The 25,475-nt window shown below is 42.4% G+C and overlaps 1 pseudogene; it reads right to left on the reverse strand.

Annotated features, from left to right (window-relative positions):
• Positions 1-1,117: 1,117 nt before the first annotated feature.
• Positions 1,118-1,259, reverse strand: LOC125549697 (annotated as a pseudogene).
• Between the last annotated feature and the right edge of the window lie 24,216 nt (positions 1,260-25,475).

Here is a 25,475-nt window from a genome sequence, read left to right on the forward strand (position 1 = left end):
GGAGGCACTGCTTTTCTCTCTCCCTTTTTCTGTGTTTTTTTGCCAGAGCCGCATAATAATTTTTCTACGTCATCTACCAATTTGCTGTAATCATCAATGAAAGACACATAATAATTTTTTCTATTGATAGAATCACGGGCAGGCCCCCATACATCGGAGAAAATTTTCTCTAAAGGAGCTTTAGACACACTGTTTGAACCAGGATAAGGAAGTTGGTGACTTTTGCCCATTTGGCATGCATCACAAACACCTTCTTTATTGAACTCACTACTAGAAAAAGGAATATCATTCTGGCTAAGAACATGACGCACTATGGTAGATGACGGATGCCCTAGCCGACTGTGCCACCTTTCAATAGGGAGTTTATTTGCACCAAACGCTTGCTTGCTTGAACTAAAAGGAGCCGATGATACGGGGTAGAGGCCTTGTCTACACCTGCCATGCAGAAGGGTTTTCCTCGTTCCCTATTCCTTGACGAGAAAGAAATTTGGGTGAATTTCAAGGAAAGTATGATTATCAGTGGAAAAATGATGAGCAGAGATGAGGTTTTCTGCGGCATCGAGTACATGCAAGATATTATTTAGATGAAGATCACGAGTAGGGGTACGAACGGTAGTGTGACCAATATGACTAATTTCCATACCTTCTCCGTTGGCAGTGTGGACTTGATCGTTGCCGTGATACTTGTTGTGGACGGTCAACTTGTCGAGCTCGCTGGTGATGTGGTCGGTGGCGCTGCTGTCTAGATACCAGTTGGTATCTACTCCATAGGACGAGGTTGTGGCAGATCCGGCGCTCTTCTCGTTTTTGGTGTAGGAGATGTCGAAGCGACGGTAGCATTCAAGGGCGGTGTGGTTCGGCCTCTTGCAGATTTGGCAGACGGTAGGAAGATCATCGCCTCCTCCGTTGTTGTTGCCGTTGCCGTTGCCGCGGCCTCCATTGTCGCGGCCACCGCCTCCATTGCCACGGCCTCTGTTGCCGCGGCCACCTCCTCCATTGCCGCGGCCACCATTGCCACGGTCACCTCCGCTGCGGCCAAAACCACCACGGCCACGAGAGATAGCATTGGCCGAGGACTGGGAGGAGTGGTTGCCACCTTCGAACATAGCAAGACGCTTTCCAAAACCGATCAACTGAGAGTAAAGTTCGGCTACGTTGATTGGTTCAGTCCTCGCGGCGCAGATGGACGAGACAAACGAGATGTAGTCGTTGTCTAGTCGTGCGAGGATGTAGGAGACCATGTCATCATCGTCGAGCGGCTTGCCTGCTGAAGCCATCTCGTCGCCCAGCGCTTTCATGTGCCCGATGTAGTCGGCGATGGTCGCGGTGCCCTTTTTGGTGGTGGAGAAGGCGATCCGCGTGTTGACGATGTTGGCCTGCGTCTGGGAGAGAAACATCTCCCTGATGGCGGTCCATGCCGCAACGACCTTGGTGCAGTGGGCGACTTGGATCATCACAGGTGGCGAGATCGAGTTGAAGATGAAACTCAACACCTGCGAGTCTTGCGCCAGGGTGACAAGATACTCCGGGTTTGGTACATCTGTCGGCTTATCATCTTTGTCGGCAAGCTTGGGCTCCGGGAACTGGTGATCAGGGTTGAGATGATCAATCAGCTGCGCTCCGCGGATGGTGGCTAGGGCTTGCGCGCACCAGAACAGGTAGTTACCCCGGTGCAGCTTATCAACGATGGGAATGAGGGCAAAAGCGGCGGCGGCGGAGCTGGAGCTAGCCATGATTAGGGTTGGATATTGGAGAGGAAGTTGACTCTGAATACCATGAAAGAATGGATGAAGCATATGCCTCTGGCAGGGACGCGTTGCATGTTATATAGGCAAAGAGGTTTACGAGATTTGGTAGTTCAGTTGTGTTGGATTGATCCTCAAGAAAGGCTATACAAAGAGATGAGGATAAATCATAACAACCACAACTACCTGATTACAATGACCACGCAACACGCTATTCTACCGGGCGTATATACGGTTTATAATCATACAGCATATACATGTTACAATATATTCTAACAGGAGAGAGATACACATCAAGAGGTGAAAGAAAGTGGATCATGAGCTATCAGATCTGATGCCTTATAAAAGCCAGAGAGTGCGGTCGGGAAGGCCACCGACGCAGGACCTAGTTGTTCACTCGGCTCCTAGCACCCCCCTTAAAATTTATGACCGATGCCATATTTATCAGTTGTGCAAAGCATAGTAGCCGTCGTCGGTATACTTCACAAACGAGGCACCGGGAAGTCAGGAACGAAATTTCTCTACCCTTCAGTTTTGCGTGAAAATTAATAAATTTGCACCTGTTATGAAACTTTGACATAAAATGAATCTGGTGTAATTTTTTCTTCATAAAATAGCCCTTTTTTCATGACGCCCGGGAATGAGACACTATGATAGACAGCATGGCGCCCAGCCTCAGGCCCAGGTCCGGGCGTCATGCAAATGGGTCATCATGTGAAGAAAAAAAATTGAATTAGGTTCATTTTGTGTCGAAGTTTTGCTACAACACTGATAGACTGATACACATGAACTAGAAGCGTCCACAGCAACATTGCAGTCATTTCACTTGAAGTTTTTGTTGCTGCTGCTGCGTTGAATAGGATTGCCAGTCTCCGGTCCGCGAACACCTGTGACTGCGTAGCGAGCTGAAATGTCAAATGCTGTCAATGAGCAAGGAAGCCCTGTGAATACTATTACTAATCACTGATGCATACACCTGGGTTGCTTAGTTAGTCTGGCCTCAAGCATGAAGCATCGTTGTTAGGTAAATCCCAGCACTAATCAGTCGACTCCACCAGGCGAGGGAGGAAAGTGACTACTGGTTGGTGGCCATCCGCTATCGCGGTGTGATGATGTCGAGACAGGGATACATTGGGCGCGACACACATGAATACGCTTGCACTACTCACACCTTTGGCGTTACTCGCAGAATTCCAGTACAAGGGAGCCATTGCAAATTATGATTCATGGTACGGATCGTGGAAGGACCCAAGAAACCGCCAAACGGATGGATTAGCGACACGTATGGGTAAGTAGCCATTCTCACCCGTTCCGTGCTTTCGTTTGGTGCCGCGTTGCATCGTTGGTTTCGGCCGCTGGCCGCTGGCGCAGCTCTGCCCGCTGTGGTCGGCACATCCGTTAGGGTGTGGCCACCGTCGTTTTCCGACGAGGTACGTGGGGTGCACGCTGAGCGCGTCAAAAGCACCAATCATGCGAAGGCTAGTGCCCCCTGTGCTCCCAGCTACCCGGTGTCATGGCGTCGTCCGTCGGCTTGTGGTTGTGGCTGGGCAGGGCTTTGACGACGCCGACATGCATGCACTGATGCACCCAGGTGGCCCAACGGCGAGGAGCCGAGGACGTGGGTTGCTCCCAATAATACCGTCCCTTTTCCTAACCTGGTTTCATGAGCAAATTGCATCACGATATAACCGTATAAGTAGCCATTCCCACCCATTCCGTACTTTTATTTGGCGCGGCTTGCATGGTTGGTTTCGACTGCCGCTGGCACTGCTCTGCCCATTGTGGTCGGCATCTGCACACCGTTGTTTTCCGGCGATGCATAGGGTCGTACGTCGGGCGCATACTGAGCACGTGAAAGGCACCCATTATGCGGAGGCGTGCATGCAGGAGCTAGTGCGATACTGCTAGATCGAGTACCATCTCACACTAGAGGATTATTAGGATGAACCGGCCCAGCTAATGATCTACCAAGTGGTTTTACAAAGGTTCTAAGCACCGGTTCTTGGAATCTTTCATCGGTTTCAACCAATTTTGAGAGGTTCCACATAATTTGATTTTTCTCTCTCTGTGTTTTTCTTTACGATTTTCATATATTTTCTTATTGTCTTTATTTTCTTGTTTTTCCTTGTTTTCTTTCATTTTTCTTTTTATCGAATACATGCCGACTTTTTCAATACATGTTGTACATATTTGGTATACATGTTGATTTGTTTTTTCATGCAAGTTGAATATTATTCAAATGTATGATGGACATTTTTTTCAAATGTATGGTGAACATTTTTCATACATGTTGAACATTTCTTCTAATACACATTGAATATTTTATGAATAAATTTTTGGGACACACCTTGATCATGTTTTGACACAAGCCACACGGATGAGCCCACACACACGTGTTTTTCACGTCTTCGTTTTGAAACCTGCTTGCGGTGAGTGTTTCTTAGAGCGGTTGGTCTTTCTGGTTTTTTGGTCTTCTGGAACCTATTTTTATTGATCTTTTGCCTTTTCCAAAACGATTTTGGTATTTATATGATTTTTGTTATATTTGTTAATACACGGTGACATTTGTTTAAATACATGATGAACATTTTTCGAAAACCACGCACCGGCCTCATTCACTTGCAGGTCGCAGAGGCTGTAAGTAAACCAGGCCCAATGAGCCGGCTGCTGATGGCTGTTGGTCATGACTACTACAAAAAAGTGAAGATGAATCTTTCTATTTTACATGGAGGAGTGTGTCTTTTGATACCTTATGTTCACTTCTTGTCACGGAAGCCTGTATATTTTCTGATGCATGATAGAAAAATTACGACATACGATGAACATTTTTTAATACACAATAAACATTTTTGTAAATACATTTTTTATTTTTTTTATAAAAGGAGGAAGACCCTGGCCTCTGCATCTGGGCGATGCATGCAGCCACAATTTTTGTAAATACATGGTGAACATTTTAAAAAATATGCAACGGACATATTTGGTACATGATGAAATCTCTACTGCTCGGTTAAAAATACTTAATATTTCCTCTCCCGTCGAACATGTGTTTCGCTCGTCCCTTCGTCCTCCCTCAAACATCTTTGGTAACCCAATAAATATCACTAAATTTATGGTTTGTAAGCAAATAAAAATCAATCAATCTCTTATCTTTAGTAACCCAATAAAGCAGAGCAATCATGAGCACATATCTATTTGGTCAGTTTATGAAATAGCAGAAAATGAATACTTTATAACCAAACCAAATCCTATTTTGTCTATTTGTTTTGTATTAAAAAGATTCACATGGTCCTCTTATTGTGCTCAAAAAATGGTTTCCGTGACAATATACAGGCACATACCTAATCTCTATATCTCTATACTACTTAAAAAGAATGTAAGATTTCATCTTTCACTTTTCTTACCACCACCCTAATCTGTCACCGTAATTTACGTACATTTTAAACCAATTCCACTTTCATTTACTTAGGAAACATGTCATAATCAGGGTCAAAATTTGGTAAACATTTATTTGCACAAATTGCATTAGTATGGGCAGGTAAACTACAAAGTAAGGTACTAAAATATTTATATCCCGCTGCAACGCATGGGCATTGTCCTAGTTTTCTAAAAAGCACAATGAAAATTTGTGAGAAATATGATGAATTTCTTTAGAACACGATAAAAAAATTAGTACATGGTGAACACGCGGTGAACATTTTTGTCAATGTGTATGTAAATGTCCAGAATGTGTAAAAAAATTCACCATGTATTAAAAAATCACCATGGTTCCTGAAATTGAAAAGATAAACAAAAGGAGCAAAAAACGGGGGAAAGGAAAAATAAATAAAAAGAAAGGAAAAATGTAGCAAAACCAGAAAGAACCAAAAGAATACGGCAAACTAAACGAAATCCAGAATAGATACACTAAAGCTGAGAGAAACCAGGAATAAATGCACTAAAACCGAAAGTGACTAGGGGAAAAACAGTACAGGAAAACCAAACTTGAAAACCAGCTTCTCAAAAAACAAAAGAAGGAAGCCAGCTGGCCGTAGCTCACATCGGTCACACCGGAGCTGAGTACTTGCTCTACCCCACGGTTGACGAGGTGAGAACTCCTATTCGACGCATTTGACGCCAGTTAGTGAGCTGGCTCTCGCCCCTCCTCATGCATGGTTGACCCATCAAGCCAGCGCTCGCACACTCCTCGCGCATGGTTTTTTCTTGGGCGCGATGATGACCCACAAATATAGGGGATTTATCGGAATCCTTTCGATAAGTAAGAGTGTCGAACCCAACAAGGAGCAGAAGAAAATGATAAACGGTTTTTAGCAAGGTATTATCTGTAAGCACTGAAATTATCGGTAACAGATAATTGTGTGATAAGATAATTCGTAACAAGTAACAAGCAAGAGTAACTAAGGTGAAGTAAGGTGGCCCAATCTTTTTTGTAGCAAAGGACAAGCCTAGATGAGCTCTTATATAAAGCAAAGCGCTCCCGAGAACACATGAGAATTACTGTCAAGCTAGTTTTCGTCATGCTCATATGATTCGCGTTCGTTATTTTGATAATTTGATATGTGGGTGGACCGGTCTTTGGGTGTTGTCCTTCCTTGGACAAGTTTCCCACTTATGATTAACCCCTTTTGCAAGCATCCGCAACTACGAAAGAATAATTAAGATAAATCTAACCATATCATGAAATATATGGATCCAAATCAACCCCTTACGAAGCAACGCATAAATTAGGGTTTAAACTTCTGTCACTCTAGCAACCCATCATCTACCCATTACTTCCCAATGCCTTCCTCTAGGCCCAAATAATGGTGAATTGTCACGTAGTCGACGTTCACATAACACCACTAGAGGAGAGACAACATACATCTCATCAAAATATCGAACGAATACCAAATTCACGTGATTATTTATAACAAGACTTCTCTCATGTCCTCAGGAATAAACGTAACTACTCACAAAGCATATTCATGTTCATAATCAGAGGAGTATTAATTATCATTAAGGATCTTAACATATGATCTTCCACTAAATAAACCAACTAGCATCAACTACAAGGAGTAATCAACACTACTAGCAACCCACAGGTACCAATCTGAGGTTTTGAGACAAAGATCGGATACAAGAGATGAACTAGGATTTGAGAGGAGATGGTACTGGTGAAGATGTTGATGGAACCCCCTCTCGATGAGAGGATCGTTGGTGATGACGATGATTTCCTCCTCCGGGAGCGAAGTTTCCCTGGCAGAACAGCTCCGCGAGAGCTCTAGATTGGTTCTGCCCAAGTTCCGCCTCGAGATGGCGGTGCTTTGTCCCGAAAAGTTTTCTCTTGATTTTTCCTGGTCAAAACACACCATATAGCAGAAGATGGGCACCGGAGGCCTGCCAGGGGGCCCACAAGGCAGTGGCGCGCCCCCACCCTTATGGATGGCTTGTGGCCCCCTTTGATGCTTTCTTCGCCCAATATTTTTTATATTATTCAAAATAATTCTCCGTGAAGTTTCAGGAATTTTAGAGTTGTGCAGAATAAGTCTCTCGGATTTGCTCCTTTTCCAGTCTAGAATTCCAGCTGCCGGCATTCTCCCTCTTCATGTAAACCTTGTAAAATAAGAGAGAAAAGGCATAAGTATTGTACCATAATGTGTAATAACATCCCATAATGCAATACATATCAATATAAAAGCATGATGCAAAATGGACGTATCAACTCCCCAAGCTTAGACCTCGCTTGTCCTCAAGCAAAAGCCGAAATCGATAAATATGTCCACATGTTTAGAGATAGAGGTGTCGATAAAATAAAATACGTACATGAGGGCATCATGATCATATTTAGAACAACAACATAGATTGTCATATACTTTCTTATGCTAAAGTAACAATTCATTCACAAGGTAAAGTATGAATCAGAAACTTTATTGAATACTAACAAACTATGATCTCAGTCATTGAAGCAATTACAATTTATCATAACATCGGAAAGAGTCAATATAAGAGCTTTTCAGCAAGTCCACATACTCAACTATCATTTAGTCTTCACAATTGCTAACACTCACGTGATACTTATGGGTTCAAAGCCTCAATCAGACACAGAGAAAGATAGAGGCTTATAGTTTCGCCTCCCAACCTTTTACCTCAAGGGTAATGTCAAAAATAGTACTTTATGAAAACCTACATCCAAGTGAATATATATGTAGATCTTTCTCCAACACATAATGCTTGCCAAAAATAAAAAGTGTAAAAAGGAAAGGTGCAGATCACCACGACTCTTGTATAAGGGTATAAGGTAAAAGTAAAAGATATATAGGCCCTTCGCAGAGGGAAACATATGTTGTCATGTGCTTTTATGGTTGGATGCACAAGAACGTCACTTTATATTGCCGCTTGTGATAAAGAACTTTATTATGTAGTCTGTCACTTTTATTTCTTTCATATCACAAGTTTGTATAAAACTTATTTTCTTCACACTAATAGATCATACATATTTTAAGAGAGCAATTTTTATTTCTTGCACCGATGACGACTTACTAGAAGTATCTTACTCAATCCATAGGTAGGTATGATGGACACTCATGGCAAAACTGGTTTAAGAGATGTTTGGAAGCTTGAGTGGTATATCTACTTGGTGCAAAGGATTTGGCTAGCATAAGAGGGAAAAGCAAGCTCAACATGTTAGAGGATCCATGGCAATATAACTTCTATTCGGATATAAGAAAGCATAACTGCTACCTCTCGAGCATTGCATTGGATTTCCCTTGAAGAGGAAAGGGTGATGCAGTAAAGCAGCGTAAGTATTTCCCTCAGTTTTTGAGAACCAAGGTATCAGTCCATTAGGAGACCACGCGCGAGTCACCTCATACCTACACAAACAAATAAGAACCTCACAACCAACGCGATAAAGGGGTTGTCAATCCCTTCACGGCCACTTGCAAGAGTGAGATCTGATAGAGATGATAATAATAAGATAAATATTTTTGGTATTTTATGATATAGATTGAAAGTAAAGATTGCAAAATAAAATAGATTGGAAACTTGTATGATGGAAAATAGACCCGGGGGCCATAGGTTTCACTAGTGGCTTCTCTCAAGATAGCATAAGTATTATGATGGGTGAACAAATTACTGTTGAGCAATTGATAGAAAAGCGAATAATTATGAGAATATCTAGGCATGATCATGTATATAGGCATCACATCCGTGACAAGTAGACAGAGACGATTCTGCATCTACTACTACTACTCCACACATCGACCGCTATCCAGCATGCATCTAGAGTATTAAGTTCATAAGAACAGAGTAACTCCTTAAGCAAGATGACATGATGTAGAGGGATAAACTTATGCAATATGATGTAAACGCCATCTTTTTATCCTCGATGGCAACAATACAATACCATACATGTCATTTCCCTTTCTGTCACTAGGATCGAGCACCGCAAGATTGAACCCAAAGCTAAGCACTTCTCCCATTGCAAGAAAGATCAATCTAGTAGGCCAAACCAAACTGATAATTCAAAGAGACTTGCAAAGATAAACCAATCATACATAAAAGAATTCAGAGAAGATTCAAATATTGTTCATAGATAAACTTGATCATAAACCCACAATTCTTCGGATCTCGACAAACACACCGCAAAAAGAAGAGTTACATCGAATAGATCTCCATGAGAATCGAGGAGAACTTTTTATTGAGATCCAAAGAGAGAGAGAAGAAGCCATCTAGCTACTAGCTATGGACCCGAAGGTCCAAAGTAAACTACTCACACATCATCAGAGGGGCCATGGAGTTGATGTAGAGGCCCTCCATGATCAATGCCCCCTCCGACGGAGCTCCAGAAAGGCCCCAAGATGGGATCTCTTGGGTACAGAAGGTTGCGACGGTGGAATTAGGTTTTCGTGGCGCTCCTGGATGTTTGTGGGGTACGTGGATATATATAGGCGGAAGAAGTAGGTCGGTGGAGCAACGAGGGGCCCACGAGGGTGGAGGGCGCGCCCAGGGGGGTAGGCGCCCCCCTGCCACATGGCCTCCTCGTTGATTTCTTGACGTCCACTCCAAGTCCTCTGGATCACGTTTGTTCCAAAAATCACGTTCCCGAAGGTTTCATTCCGTCTGGTTAATAGGTTAGTCCCAAAAATATTATAAAAGTGTAAAAGAAAGCCTGTTATCATCCAAAACAGATAATATTATAGCGTGGAAAAATCAAAAATTATAGATACGTTTGAGACGTATCAATAACCCAGTATGTTGTCTTCCTTGTCCAACGACATTGATACGTCTCCAACATATATATAATTTTTTATTGCTCCATGTTGTTATATTATCATTCTTGGATGTTTTACAATCAATTTATAGTCATTTTATATCATTTTTTGGTACTAACCTATTGACATAGTGCCAAGTGCCAGTTGCTGTTTTTTTGCATGTTTTTTATATCACAGGAAATCAATACCAAACGAAGTCCAAACGCAGCGAAACTTTTTCTGGATTTTTTTGGACTAGAAGACATCCAATGGGCCAGAGAAGCACCTAGGGGGTGCTCCGAGAGGAGCACAACTTACCAGGGAGCGCCTGGAGGCCCAGGCACGCCCTGGTGGGTTGTGCCCACCTCGGGTGCCTCCCGAACTTCTTTACTCTATACATAGCCCAATATTCCAGAAACCCTAGGGGAGTCGACGAAAATCAATTCTAGCCACCGCAAGTTCCAAAAACTCCAAATCCAATCTAGACACCATCACGGAGGGGTTCATCATGTCCATTGTTGCCCCTCCGATGATGCGTGAGTAGTTCTTTGTAGACCTTCGGGATCCATTGTTAGTAGCTAGATGGCTTCGTCTCTCTCGTTTGATTCTCAATACAATGGTTTCTTGGAGATCCATATGATGTAATTCTTTTTGCGGTGTGTTTTTTGGGATCCGATGAACTTTGAGTTTATGATCAGATCTATCTTTTTATCAATGAAAGTTATTTGAGTCTTCTTTGATCTCTTATATGCATGATTGCTTATAGCCTCGTATTTCTTCTCCAATATTTGGGTTTTGTTTGGCACACTTGATCTATTTATCTTGCAATGGGAAGAGGTGCTTTGTGATGGGTTCGATCTTACGATGCTTGATCCCAGTGACAGAAGGGGAACTGACACGTATGTATCATTTCCATTAAGGATAACAAGATGGGGTCTATTTCTACATAAATAGATCTTCTCTACATCATTTCATCGTTCTTATTGCATTACTCCGTTTCTCCATGAAGTTAATATACTAGATGCATGCTGGATAGCGGTTGATGTGTGGAGTAATAGTAGTAGATGCAGGCAGGAGTCGGTCTACTAGTCTTGGACATGATGCCTATATAATAATCATTGCCTAGATATCTTCATGATTATTTGAAGTTCTATCAATTTCCCAACAGTAATTCGTTTACCCACCGTTTGCTATTTTTCTCGAGAGAAGCCACTAGTGAAAACAACGGCCCCCGGGTCTCTTCTTTAATATATTTGCCTTTGCGATCTATTTTCCATTGCTTTTATTTTCAGATGTATTAAACCAAAAATAAAAAAATACCTTGCTGTAATTTATTTTATTTGGCGTTTGATCTATCAACTTATTACAACTCTCTCACATCCGTTTGCCAATTTCTGGCGCCGTTACCCGAAAGGGATTGACAACCCCTTTAACATGCAGGGATGCGAGTATTTATTATTTGTGTGCATGTGCTGTTTACGTAGTGTTGCTTGGTTCTCCTACTGGTTCGATAACCTTGATCTCATCATTGAGGGAAATACCTACCGTCGATGTGCTGCGTCATCCCTTCCTCTTTCGGTAAATACCGACATAGTTCTAGCAGACATCAGACATCAACTTTTTAGCATGGCATATTTTAACGAGTGCTCACAATGACAAAAGATTTCCAAGATAGTATATTTATATGTGAAGCCTCTCTTTCTTTATTACTTCCTATTAATTGCAACAATGACCAAAACTATGTTTGTCAACTTCCAACAAATTTTATTCATCATACCCTTTATATGTGAAGTCATCACTCTCCATAAGATCATTATATGATCTTTTTATTTATTTTTGTTCTTTATCTTATTTAATTCCCTCAAGATCATAGCAAGAAAGCGAAGCCCTCAACTCAAAACTACTATTTATTATATAACTCACAGACTCGATTACATAGATACGGATCAAGACAAAACTCAAAGCTAGATCATACTAAAAACTTTTACTCTACTAGATCAAGATATAACCAAAAGGATCGAGCTAAGAAAAGCGATGAAGGTAAAGATGTGATGGTGATACGATATCGGGGCACCTCCCCCAAGCTTGGCACAAGCCAAGGGGAGTGCCCACACCCATGTATTTAGATCTCTTTCTTCGGAGGTGGTGATGGTGAAGTTGTTGATGATGAATTTTTACCCCTTTTCCTCAGCTTGCGCTTGAGGATGAGATTTTCCTCCCTCAAATCATCAACCTCCCGTTCCAGTGTTAATATCTTTTTGCATAATTATTGCTTGTTCTCTTGCAAAATACGGAAAGGGATAAACTCGATCTTAGGTTTGTTTGTCTTTTTAGGGAGACTTGACTTTTTGAACTCCATGTGTATGTCCCCAGGTTGGGGTAATGGGGCTTCATCTTCATTTGAGCTTTTCTCCTCCTTTCCGTTTGGATCGTAGTCTTCTTCTTCCATGGTCCAACCATTATGATCCACGTCCCCACAGGCCTTTGGGTTTGTGATATAATCACCTACATAGCTCTCTCCCTCTGAATCTTGGGGCGACATATTTTCAGATCTGCCAGGAAAAACAACACGAAACAAGAACATGGTTTTTTCCATGGTACGGTGGTCAAAACCTTCGGGAGATTATATAATGAATTTTTACCGACCAAAAGAAGTATTGTGCAAGAAAATGGAGTCCGAAGGGTACACGAGGTGGCCACAAGGGTGGGAGGCGCGCCCAGGGGGTAGGTGCGCCCTCCTGCCTTTTCGCCTCCTCGTCCGCTCTTCGGACTACTTTTAATTTTCCTAATTTTTTAATTATTCCAAAACAGAGAAAAATTGCTGTTGGAAACATTTTGGAGTCGGTTTACTTACCGTACCACATACCTATTCCTTTTTGGAGTCTGAAACGTTCTGGAAATTATCCCTTATGTACTCCTCCGGTGTTATGGTATTAATTATATTTGTCTCAACATTAATGGGAGTACCTGAAATATAATGTTTGATTCTTTGACCGTTTACCACCTTCGGATTAGTGCCTTCGGGGTTGTTGATCTTGATGGCACCGGAACGATAAACCTCCTCGATAATGTAAGGACCTTCCCAATTAGGGAGAAGCTTTCCTGCAAAAAATCTTAAATGCGAGTTGTATAGAAAAACATGATCACCTACTTTAAACTCATGATTTTGTATTCTTTTGTCATGCCATCTTTTAACCTTTTATTTAAACAACTTGGCATTCTCATAGGCTTGGGTTATCCATTCATCAAGCAAGCTTATGTCAAATAACCTCTTCTCACTGGCAAGTTTGAAATCATAGTTGAGCTCTTTGATTGCCCAATAAGCCTTATGTTATAGTTCAAGAGGTAAGTGACATGCTTTTCCAAAAACCATTTTATAAGGAGACACACCCATAGGATTCTTATAAGCAGTTCTATAAGCCCATAATGCATCATCAAGTTTCTTAGACCAACACTAGTAGAAAAAGGCCCATTTGTCCCAGTTCGTAAGGCCCATTTGTCCCGGTTTGGGAACCGGGACTAAAGGGTCGGTACTAAAGCCCAATACCTTTAGTCCTGGTTCCTATACAAACTGGGACAGATGGGGCTCCATGTGGCCGCTGCAGCTTGCCCAAGCAAGGGGGGCCTTTTGCCCCGGTTGGTAGCACCAACCGGGACCAAAAGGCATCCACGCGTCAGCAATTCAGGGGCTGGGGTTTTTGTTTTTTTAAGGGGGGGGGGGGGGGGTTGGAGGTTTTGTAGGGTTAATGTAGGGGTTTCATGTATTAATTATGTTTGCTAGCTAATAGAGATAAGTGTCCTCTCTTATCTCCATTCTTGGTCTATGCTACATACTATATGTATAGAGAGGACTCGACACGCTAGCTAGTAAGCAAATGAAGGAAACCATTAAGTACAGAAGATCGTCATGAACATATACAGAGAGAAGTGATCGACCTCTCCTTCTCCGAGAGATTGGTCGAACAACAAGTTTTCTTATATCTATCCGACGCTACTGGCTACATATATACAATATTAAGATCTCTTACAATCCCCTAACTTCTGAACTCAAGTTCCATAAGGTATTCTCCGGCTTTACTGATGATGTGGTCAAGAAAGAATCCTGCCAATTCCTCTTGAATTGCTCGTATGCGATCTTGTGGTAGGAGTTCTTCCCGCGTCTGCCACGTCTAATTTGAAGAAGGGGGTCAATACATATATATGAATGAAACTCAACACAAATGGTGGTATAATAAAATGAAATTTTGAATATTATTGCTTACACACTTCAAATTGTCTTTTAGAGTAGCCACGCTTATTTTTGCAAGTCTCGTTGTAGATGAACTCGCAAAGGTAGTATCCACAGTAATTATTCCTAGGTTCCTGCCACAAGCACTTTACGAGAAATAGAGGTCAATCAAACAGATAATGAAGCATTATAAATGGTATTGATGAAAGTAGCTCGAATCAACGGGAGATGCGCAGAACTAGCTAGCTAGTAGTACTTACTTTCGGGTGTGTAAATCGCAGCTCCCCCGGCAGTCCCGGAGCTTGTGCGGTGAATACTTTCCAAACCCTGCGGGAAAAAGAAAACAATTACTTGATATCAGGAAATGAACAAAGTTGCGGATATGGTGCGATAATGATCGATTGAACTTACTTCTCGAGCATTTTAGTCATGTCCGCATAGTCCTCTGGATTTTTTCGTCTCGAGTCTAAGACGGTTACTAGTCCCTTCTCAAGCTTAATCTCTAGGAGAATAAAGTGGAAGCTGCGCACACATGCATAACTCATCAATTACATTACTATAACCTCGAGTAATACTGGAAACCGAATATGCACAAGACAGTAACACTCACTTGAAGTTGTAAGGAAAGAGTATTTTATCTTTGTTTTGATTTTGAAGCAACGATTTTAGCAAGTTGGCCTCGGCTTCTTTGGCATCATGTTTAACCGTCCATTCATCTACGATATTTGTGTTAATGAACCGAATATCATAGATTTCTGCCTTTCTGCATTCAACGATCTTCAATCTGCATAATATAGTGAGGATAATTATATATACATGCAATGAAAGAGCTGAGCTATATATAGAGACTTAATTACAGAAGTAGTACTTACAGACAGTAGCAAGTGATGATTATTTTATCAAGGGCCTTTTGATTGAAAAAATGGAAGAACTCCTCAAAAGGAACAAACAAGAGATCAATTCCAACAAGGTCGTGCTCCTCTTTAACTCTCAAGTCAAAGTATCCTGCCCAGACTCGCTGTAGGTTTTCATGTACCAGTCATGGAATCTTTGCATCATTGTTGTTAGAGGAGGATGACCAGGTTTGACGAGAGGCTTTCTATTCCGGTATTTGAAATCGTCCACCTCCATTGTGTTAAAATGTGCATCGTCGGGCAGGTAATCTCCAGGATTGGTACCGGGCAGCATGCTCGGATGATTAGCGATGATAGCGCTAGACACCTTGAGCGGGGGGCACGATTGGTTAGCTTGTTCGCCGAGCAGGGGAATTGTTTTCCCACTTCTTCGTTCCGCTAACCTTTGATCACTGCAAGTACTTCCCAACCGCTCCGCTTCAATATATGACCTTTCAATAATGCGCTCATAGTTGTTTTTCGGCAGAGACCGTGGTGGTCGCTTCAGGGCATCGAAAGTGCGCCGAACTTTCACCTTATCTATCTTCTCCTCCGGAGGTGGATGTTTCTTAGCTCTTTGCATTTCAAAGAAGTCCTTCACTTGGGCAGCACAGTTCTTCGTGTTTTCCTCCTCGGTCATCTCGTATGGTAACCTCTCTAGAGGCTTGAGAGATGGACTGAATCTGTATTGCCTCCCGCCTCTGGCTATATTGCTAGACGCCGGAGCAGCTGGAGCGGCTGTGCCTGTCTTCTTTCGTTGCTTATGAGGTAGAGAAGAAGGAGGCGGAGTGCTACGATGCGCCAGAGCAGCCGGAGCGGCGGCGACTATCTTCCGCTTTTGCAGGCGGAGAAGGAGGCAGAGTGCCGCCACGCACTGGAGAAGGAGGCGGAGTGCCCTGATCACCCGTCGGAGGAGGAGGCGGAATGCCCTGACTCGCCGGAGGATGAGGAGGAGGCGGAGGCGTCCAGTTCGGAAGGTTGATGAGCTCCATCCGCCATAGACATGGAGTCTTCAGAGCAAGACCCAGCCGAGTCTCCCCTTCATCGGTAGGGTGGTCAAGCTCGAGGTCCTCAAATCCCTCCGTTATTTCATCCACCATCACAGCAGCATATCCTTATGGAATTGAACGACAGTGAAAAGTTGCACCGGGTTCAAGAGGTGCAATAGAGCCGACAGCAGCCTTGACTTTGAAGTTCTGCCATTGCGTCATAAGGTGGCAAGGTTGAGCGTCCGTGATAACATCCACGGGGTAGCTAGCATGAGCCGTGAAGTCGGGCTACTGAAGGAGCTCGGTGGAAGCCACGCTACTTCTCTGCTGAGATGGCGGGGTAGCTTCTGGGGTAGCTTCGACATGTCACTGCTGTCCTTTCCCTCTAGCGCTTGTACCCTTGCAAGCAGCTTCTGTAGTTCGGTCTGCACCACTTTTCTCTTCCTCTCCCGGGTTTTGTAACCGCCTACCTCGGGAAACCCAGCCTTCCATGAAACGGAGCCTGGCGTGCCTCGTGTCCATCCAGGGTGCTCAGGATTCCCGAGGGCAAGTGTGATATCGCCGTTCTCTCTATCGGGAACGAACGTCCCTTGCTGCGCTGCGGCGATATACTCCTGAAGCTTCGTGACGGGTATATTCAGTTGCTGGTTCGTCCAACGGCACTTCCCCCATTTCAGGGTCCAAGGTTCCCCCAATCCCGAAGAACCAAGTCCTTGAACAGTCTGGCCAGTGCAATGTCTCTGGTTTGACCCCTTTATCAAGCAGGTCATTCTCATCCTTGTCCCACAACGACCGGGCTTTGAGGTAGCCACCTGACCCCGTGCGATGGTGAAGCTCCTTCTTTGCAGCACTTTTCTTGGTTGTCGCTGACATCTTCTTGCTCTTCTCCGATGTCTTGTGGGCCACAAATGCGTCCCAGTGATATCTTATCTTCTCAATTCGGTCGGTGAATTCTAGAGTCTTTTCTTTATCGACAAACGTTGTTTTCAACTCATTCTTCCACCTCCTCAACAGATCTGCCATCTTCTTAAGAGCATGAGCCTTGACCAATGGCTCCACGATAACCCACAAGTATAGGGGATCACAACAGTTTTCGATAAGTAAGAGTGTCGAACCCAACAAGGAGCTAAAGGTAGAACAAATATTCCCCTCAAGTTCTATCGACCACCAATACAACTCTACGCACGCTTGACGTTTGCTTTACCTAGAACAAGTATGAAACTAGAAGTACTTTGTAGGTGTTTTCGGAAAGGCTTGCAAGAAAGTAAAGAGCACGAAAATAAAACTAGGGGCTGTTAAGGTAAAGAAGCAACTACAGTAAATATAGCGAGTGTGGAAAAGTGGTGGTAGGAGTTGCGAAATTGTCCCTTAGGCAATTGACTACTTTACTAGACCGATAGCAAGTATTATGTGGGAGAGGCCACTGCTAGCATGTCATCCTTGACTTGGAATTCTATGCACTTATGATTGGAACTATTAGCAAGCATCCGCAACTACTAACATTCATTAAGGTAAAACCCAACCATAGCATTAAGATAAATTGGTCCCCCTTCAATCCTGTATGCATCAATTTCTATGCTAGGTTGAAGCTTCTGTCACTCTTGCCCTCCAATACATAGTCCTATCAACATACAACTAACCCTATGGTGTGATCCACGCGCGCACTCATATGATGGGCACCAAAGGACAACAACATGACCACAAGCAAATTAAATCAATCATAGCAATTCATCAACCACCGATAGGACAACAAAAATCTACTCAGACATCATAGGATGGCAACACATCATTGGATAATAATATGAAGCATAAAGCACCATGTTCAAGTAGAGGGTACAGCGGGTTGCGGGAGATTGGACCGCTGTAGATAGAGGGGGGAAGGTGATGGAGATGTTGGTGAAGATGGTGGAGGTGTTGGTGAAGATCGCGGTGATGATGATGATGGCCACGGCGGCGTTCCGGCGCCACCGGAGGAGAAGGGGAGAGGGACCCCCTTCTTCCTCTTCTTCCTTGACCTCCTCCCTAGATGGGAGAAGGGTTTCCCCTCTGGTCCTTGGCCTCCATGGTATGGGAGGGGCGAGAGCCCCTCCGAGAATGGATCTATCTCTCTATTTCTCTCTGGTTCTGTGTTCTATCTGGCTCTGTTTCACCATTTCGTATATATATGGAGATCCGTAACTCCGATTGGCCTGAAACCTTCGCCGTGATTTTTTTCTTCTGAATATTAGCTTTCTTGCAGCAAAATAAGAGCGTCAACCGCCTTACGGTGGGCTCACGAGGGTAGGGGCGCGCCCTGGGGGGGCCCTGCCTCGTGACCACCTCGGGCACTGGTTCGCGTTGATTTTCCTTCCAAATTTTCCATATTTTACAAAAATAAGCTCCGTCCATTTTTATCCCGTTTGGACTCCGTTTGATATGGATATTCTGCGAAACCAAAAACATGCAACAGACAGGAACTGGCACTGGGCACTGGATCAATATGTTAGTCCCAAAAATAATATAAAAAGTTGCCAAAAGTATATGAAAGTTGAATAACATTGGCATGGAACAATCAAAAATTATAGATACGACGGAGACGTATCAACATCCCCAAGCTTAATTCCTGCTCGTCCTCGAGTATGTAAATGATAAAAAAGATAATTTTTGATGTGGAATGCTACCTAGTATAATCTTGATCATATGTCTAATCATGGCATGAATATTAATACACGAGTGATTCAAAGCAATAATCTATCCTTTGACATAAAGACAATAATATTTCAAGCATACCAACCAAGCAATTATGTCTTATTGAAATAACATAGCCAAAGAAAGCTCATCCCTACAAAATCATATAGTATGGCTATGCTCCATCTTCACCACACAAAGCATTCACATCATGCACAACCCCGATGACAAGCCAAGCAATTGTTTCATACTTTGACGTTTCTCAAACCTTTTCAACTTTCACGCAATACATGAGCGTGAGCCATGGACATATCACTATAGGTGGAACAGAATATGATGGTGGGGGTTATGTGGAGAAGACAAAAAAGGAGAAAGTCTCACATCAACTAGGTGTATCAACGGGCTATGGAGATGCCCATTAATAGATATCAATGTGAGGAGTATGGATTGCCATGCAACGGATGCACTAGAGCTATAAGTATATGAAAGATCAAACTGAAACTATGTGGGTGTGCATCCAACTTGCTTGCTCATGAAGACCTAGGGCATTTGAGGAAGCCCATCGTTGGAATATACAAGCCAAGTTCTATAATGAAAATTCCCACTAGTATATGAAAGTGATAACTCAAGAGACTCTCTATATGAAGAACATGGTGCTAGTTTGAAGCACAAGTGTGGAAGAAAGGAATAGTAGCATTGCCCCTTTTTTTTTATTTTTTTGCAAGCTTCTTTGCCCCCCCTTTTTTATTTAGGCTTCTTTGGCCTCTTTTTTTTGGGCAATGCTCTAATAATGACGATCATCACACTTTTATTTACTTACAACTCAATATTACAACTCGATACTATAACAAAGATATGACTCTATATGAATGCCTCCGGCGGTGTACCGGGATGTGCAATGATCTAGCGTAGCAATGAAATCAAAAAATGGACAAGCCATGAAAACATCATTCTAGCTATCTTACGATCATGCAAAGCAATATGACAATGATGCTCAAGTCATGTATATGATGATGATGGAAGTTGCATGGCAATATATCTCGGAATGGCTATGGAAATGCCATGATAGGTAGGTATGGTGGCTGTTTTGAGGAAGGTATTTGGTGGGTTTATGGTACCGGCAAAAGTTGCGCGATACTAGAGAGGCTAGCAATGGTGGAAGGGTGAGAGTGCGTATAATCCATGGACTCAACATTAGTCATAAAGAACTCACATACTTATTGCAAAAATCTATTAGTCATCAAAACAAAGTACTACACGCATGCTCCTAGGGGGATAGATTGGTAGGAAAAGAGCATCGCTCGTCCCCGACCGCCACTCATAAGGAAGACAATCAATAAATAAATCATGCTCCGACTTCGTTACATAACGGTTCACCATACGTGCATGCTACGGGACTTGCAAACCTCAACACAAGTATTTGTCAATTTCACAATTACTCGACTATCATGACTCTAATATCACCATCTTTATATCGCAAAACTATTGCAAGGAATCAAACATATCATATTCAGTGATCTACAAGTTTTATGTAGGATTTTATGACTAACCATGTGAATGACCAGTTTCTGTCATCTCTCTAAATAGATATAAGTGAAGCAAGAGAGTTTAATTCTTTCAACAAAAGTTATGCCCACGCTCTAACAAATCTAAGTGAATCAAAAGAGCATTCTACAAATGGCGGTTTTCTATGTAAAGAGAAACAGGCAATCCAAACTTCAAATGATATAAGTGAAGCACATGAAGCATTCTATAAAGCCATACTCAAAAGATATAAGTGAAGTGTAAAGAACATTCTATAAATCAACCAAGGACTATATCATACCAGCATGGTGCATAAAAAGAAAAATAAAAACCTAAATGCAAAATACGCTCCAAGACTTGCACATATCGCATGAACGAAACGAATCCGAAAACATACCGATATTTGTTGAAGAAAGAGGGGATGCCTCCCCAGCATCCCCAAGCTTAGATGCTTGAGTCTCCTTGAATATTTAATTGGGGTGCCTCAGGCATCCCCAAGCTTGAGCTCTTCCCTCTCTTCCTTCTTCTCACATCGAGACCTTCTCAATCATCGAACACTTCATCCACACAAAACTTCAACAGAAAACTCGGTAAGATCCGTTAGTATAATAAAGCAAATCACCACTATAAGTACTGTTTAAAACCAATTCATATTTTGTTTTTGCATTGTGTCTACTGTAGTATAACTTTTTCATGGCTTAATCCACTGATATAAATTGATAGTTTCATCAAAACAAGCAAACTATGCATCAAAAACAGAATCTGTCTAAAATAGAACAGTCTGTAGAAATCTGAACATTCACCATACTTCTGATACTTGAAAAATTCTGCCAAAATTAGGGACAATAAAAAATTTGTATAGGAAGACAGTGCAAAAAGAATCAGAACCATTTGACGTCCAGCTAAAAATGTAAAATCGCGCACTACAGCCAAAGTTTCTCTCCTGCACCGCACAAACCAACAAGCATCGTAAACATCCTAAAGGCAAACCTTGGCACATTATTTTTATAGTACAATGGAATTGTACAAGGGGATAATTATTTTTGTTGAAAAGTTTCTGTAATCAAGATTCACAAATTTGTCGTGAGCATGAACAAAGTTCAATGAGCTCTCCCACTTCAACAGTGCTTGTCTTTCTCACTTTCACTTTCCTTTTTGAAAAAGTTTTGGGTTCCCCTCTTTATTTTTGTTGTTTTTAAACTATATGAAAGCACTCAACAGAAATAAATGACTCTCTAAAACTTCCGGGTTGTCTCCATGGCAGCGCTTTCTTTAAAGCCATTAAGCTAGGCATATAGTGCTCAAGTAGTGAATCCACCCGGATCCCAAGGTATATCAAAGCCAATTTTAATTAACAATGATTTGTAATTTAGTAGTGAGCACAAAGCAACATATATCAAGCAATGACGAAGTCTAACTCTCTTCCTATGCATCGCCATGTCATAAAAGAACAATTCATGCACACCTAGTAAAGGCCAATGCATGGTATAAACAGTTTCTTGCAATTTTATCATGTTGGAAACATAGAGAGGTGGAGATATAGTTCCTCTCTCATAATAATTGCAAGTAGGAGCAGCAAGCGCATCATATTATATTTATCGAAATCATCATGTGCAACGGTAAAAGGCAACCCATCAATATAATCCTTAATAAGTGCAAACTTCTCCGATATAGTATAATCGGGAGAATTCAAAAAGATAATAGGACTATCATGCGTGGGTGCAATAGCAACAATTTCATGTTTAACATAAGGAACTATAGCAAGTTCATCTCCATAGGCATAATTCATATTGGCATCTTGGCCATAAGCATAGCAAGCATCATCAAAAAGGGATATTTCAAGAGAATCATAGGGATCATAACAGTCATCATAGCAATCATCCTTCGGTAAGCACGAAGGGGAATTAAATAATGTATGACTTGAAGAGTTACTCTCATTAGAAGGTGGGAGGGTGATCAATCCGCTCTTCCTCCTTTTGTTCTTCACTCTCCTCCTCATCTTTTTCATCCAATGAGCTCACAGTTTCATCAATTTCTTCTTCCATAGACTCCTGCAAAATATTAGTCTCTTCTTGGACAACGGAGTAGTCCTCAATATATAGTTTAACATAAGCATTAGAAGCATAATTGTCATAACAATATTCAAGTATGGCAAAATTTTCAGATTTGTGAAGAGTATCATCATACTTTTCAATCAAAGAAGCAATTTCAGAAGCACCCTTAAAAGCAACAAATTCTTCAATTTGTTGAACATCATAGTAATTATAAACACCCTTAGCATACGAAGATACAATTCCATTATTACTAAACTCACATTGATAGGGAAGGTGTTTCTTAGGGTTTTCAAACCAACAAGTAAAATCATATATTTCACATAGATTCCAAGCCTAGCATTGCAAACATTGAATTTGACTCCATAATAGTTTCCCTTTTTCAGATATACGGTGTCGCACATAACAAGCAGGCTCATCTAAAGATTTGCCCTCAACTAAGCTAGTTGGGGTTTCGGCACGAGCACATAGGGATCAAAGATGATCCAAGTAATAAGCTTCAGCAGTGTGATAGATTTTGATTGGTTCTTCAACCATTGGTTCAGTAGGTACAACTAATTTTTTTGGTATTTTGCGTTTCCTACCCATAACTAAAGATAGAAAACAACTAAGAACAGCAAATAAAAATTACTTAGTGATAAAGCAAACAAGCACACACGAGAATATTCACCCCACGCTATTGCTCCCCGGCAACGGCGCCAGAAAAAGGTCTTGATAACCCACAAGTATAGGGGATCGCAACAGTTTTCGATAAGTAAGAGTATCGAACCCAACGAGGAGCTAAAGGTAGAACAAATATTCCCTCAAGTTCTATCGACCACCGATACAACTCTACGCACGCTTGACGTTCGCTTTACCTAGAACAAGTATGAAACTAGAAGTACTTTGTAGGTGTTTTCAGAAAGGCTTGCAATAATGTAAAGAGCACGAAAATAAAACTAGGGGCTGTTAAGGTAAAGAAGCAACTAAAGTAAATATAGCGAGTGTGGAAAAGTGGTGGTAGGAGTTGCGAAATTGTCCCTTAAGCAGTTGACTACTTTACTAGACCGATAGCAAGTATTATGTGGGAGAGGCCACTTCTAGCATGTCATCCCTGACTTGGAATTCTATGCACTTATGATTGGAACTATTAGCAAGCATCCGCAACTACTAACGTTCATTAAGGTAAAACCCAATCATAGCATTAAGATAAATTGGTCCCCCTTCAATCCCATATGCATCAATTTCTATGCTAGGCTAAAGCTTCTGTCACTCTTGCCCTCCAATACATAGTCCTATCAACATACAACTAACCCTATGGTGTGATCCACGCGCGCGCTCATATGATGGGCACCAAAGGACAACAACATAACCACAAGAAAATTAAATCAATCATAGCAATTCATCAACCACCGATAGGACAACAAAAATCTATTCAGACATCATAGGATGGCAGCACATGATTGGATAATAATATGAAGCATAAAGCACCATGTTCAAGTAGTGGGTACAGCGGGTTGCGGGAGAGTGGACCGCTGTAGATAGAGGGGGGAAGGTGATGGAGATGTTGGTGAAGATGGCGGAGGTGTTGGTGAAGATCACGGTGATGATGATGATGGCCACGGCGGCGTTCCGGCGCCACCGGAGGAGAAGGGGAGATGAGCCCCCTTCTTCCTCTTCTTACTTAACCTCCTCCCTAGATGGGAGAAGGGTTTCCCCTCTGGTCCTTGGCCTCCATGGCATGGGAGGGGCGAGAGCTCCTCCGAGATTGGATCTATCTCTTTGTTTCTCTCTGGTTCTGCGTTCTATCTGGCTCTGTTTCACCGTTTCGTATATATATGGAGATCCGTAACTCCGATTGGCCTGAAACCTTCGCCGTGATTTTTTTTCCGAATATTAGCTTTCTTGCGGCAAAAGAAGAGCGTCAACCGCCTTACGGTGGGCTCACGAGGGGAGGGGCGCGCCCTAGGGGGGGCGCCCCCTGCCTCGTGACCACCTCGGGCACTGGTTCGCGTTGATTTTTCTTCCGAATTTTCCATATTTTCCAAAAATAAGATCCTTCCGTTTTTATCCCGTTTGGACTCCGTTTAATATGGATATTCTGCGAAACCAAAAACATGCAACAGACAGGAACTGGCACTGGGCACTGGATCAATATGCTTGTCCCAAAAATAATATAAAAAGTTGCCAAAAAGTATATGAAAGTTGAATAACATTGGCATGGAACAATCAAAAATTATAGATACAACGGAGACGTATCACTCCATAGCTGGCTTCTCCGGATCCTCCTCTGGCAGTAGGGTGAAATTTGCCTTCGATGCGGTCCAAAGATCATCTTTCTGCCTATCGTTGACAGAAGACACCTGAGGGTATTTGTTCTTAGGCTTATACCATTGGTGGATGTTGATCGGGATCATGTCCCTAACAAGAACCCTGCACTAAGCAGAAAATGCTTCCTTGGTCCAGATGGGTTCAATCGGTTGGCCATCGCACGTGATTGCTGTGATCGTGAACCTTTCATCGTGCTGCAACTTTTTCTTCGGGCCTCATCTCATTACCGAAGTTTTGCTCGATACGGAGGGCTGGAAAAGAAGAAAGAAGAGAGTTAATATGTGTACATACCAAAAAAATTAATGCATCAATTAGCTATAGTCAGGATAGGCTTAATTAATATATATACCTGTCCAGACTCCGTTCGGTGACCGGAGCCGTCATCACGGTCTCCTTCTTCCACCGGCATTCGGTCACCGGAACCATCATAATCATGTCCTTCCTCCTCCATTGTTCGATCACCGTAGCCTGCTTCACCCTCTCCTTCTAGACCATCGGAGTCATTGAGATAGTATGAGACATCACCTCTGGCCGCGAATATGTCCCCCAACACCTATTCTGCTTCCAAGTCTCGGTGCTCCATAGTTTCTGCAAATATTACCACATGGCAATTATTATAGAAAACATGACAGATGGATATATTAGTGGCAAATGTAGACCTAGCTAGCTAATCACAACAAGGAATCATATTAGTGGCCTCGACGCTTCTCTAGGGTTTGGGGTGGCCTCGGCAACGCTTCTAGGGTTCAGGGTGGCCTCGACGACAACGCTCTTTTAACTTGGTAAATTTGGGTGGCCTAAGCAGCGCTTCTTGGGTTTGGGACGGACCGCCTCTCTCAT

The sequence above is a fragment of the Triticum urartu genome, chromosome 3 (genome assembly GCF_003073215.2).
Source record: "Triticum urartu cultivar G1812 chromosome 3, Tu2.1, whole genome shotgun sequence".
Classification (NCBI taxonomy): domain Eukaryota; kingdom Viridiplantae; phylum Streptophyta; class Magnoliopsida; order Poales; family Poaceae; genus Triticum; species Triticum urartu.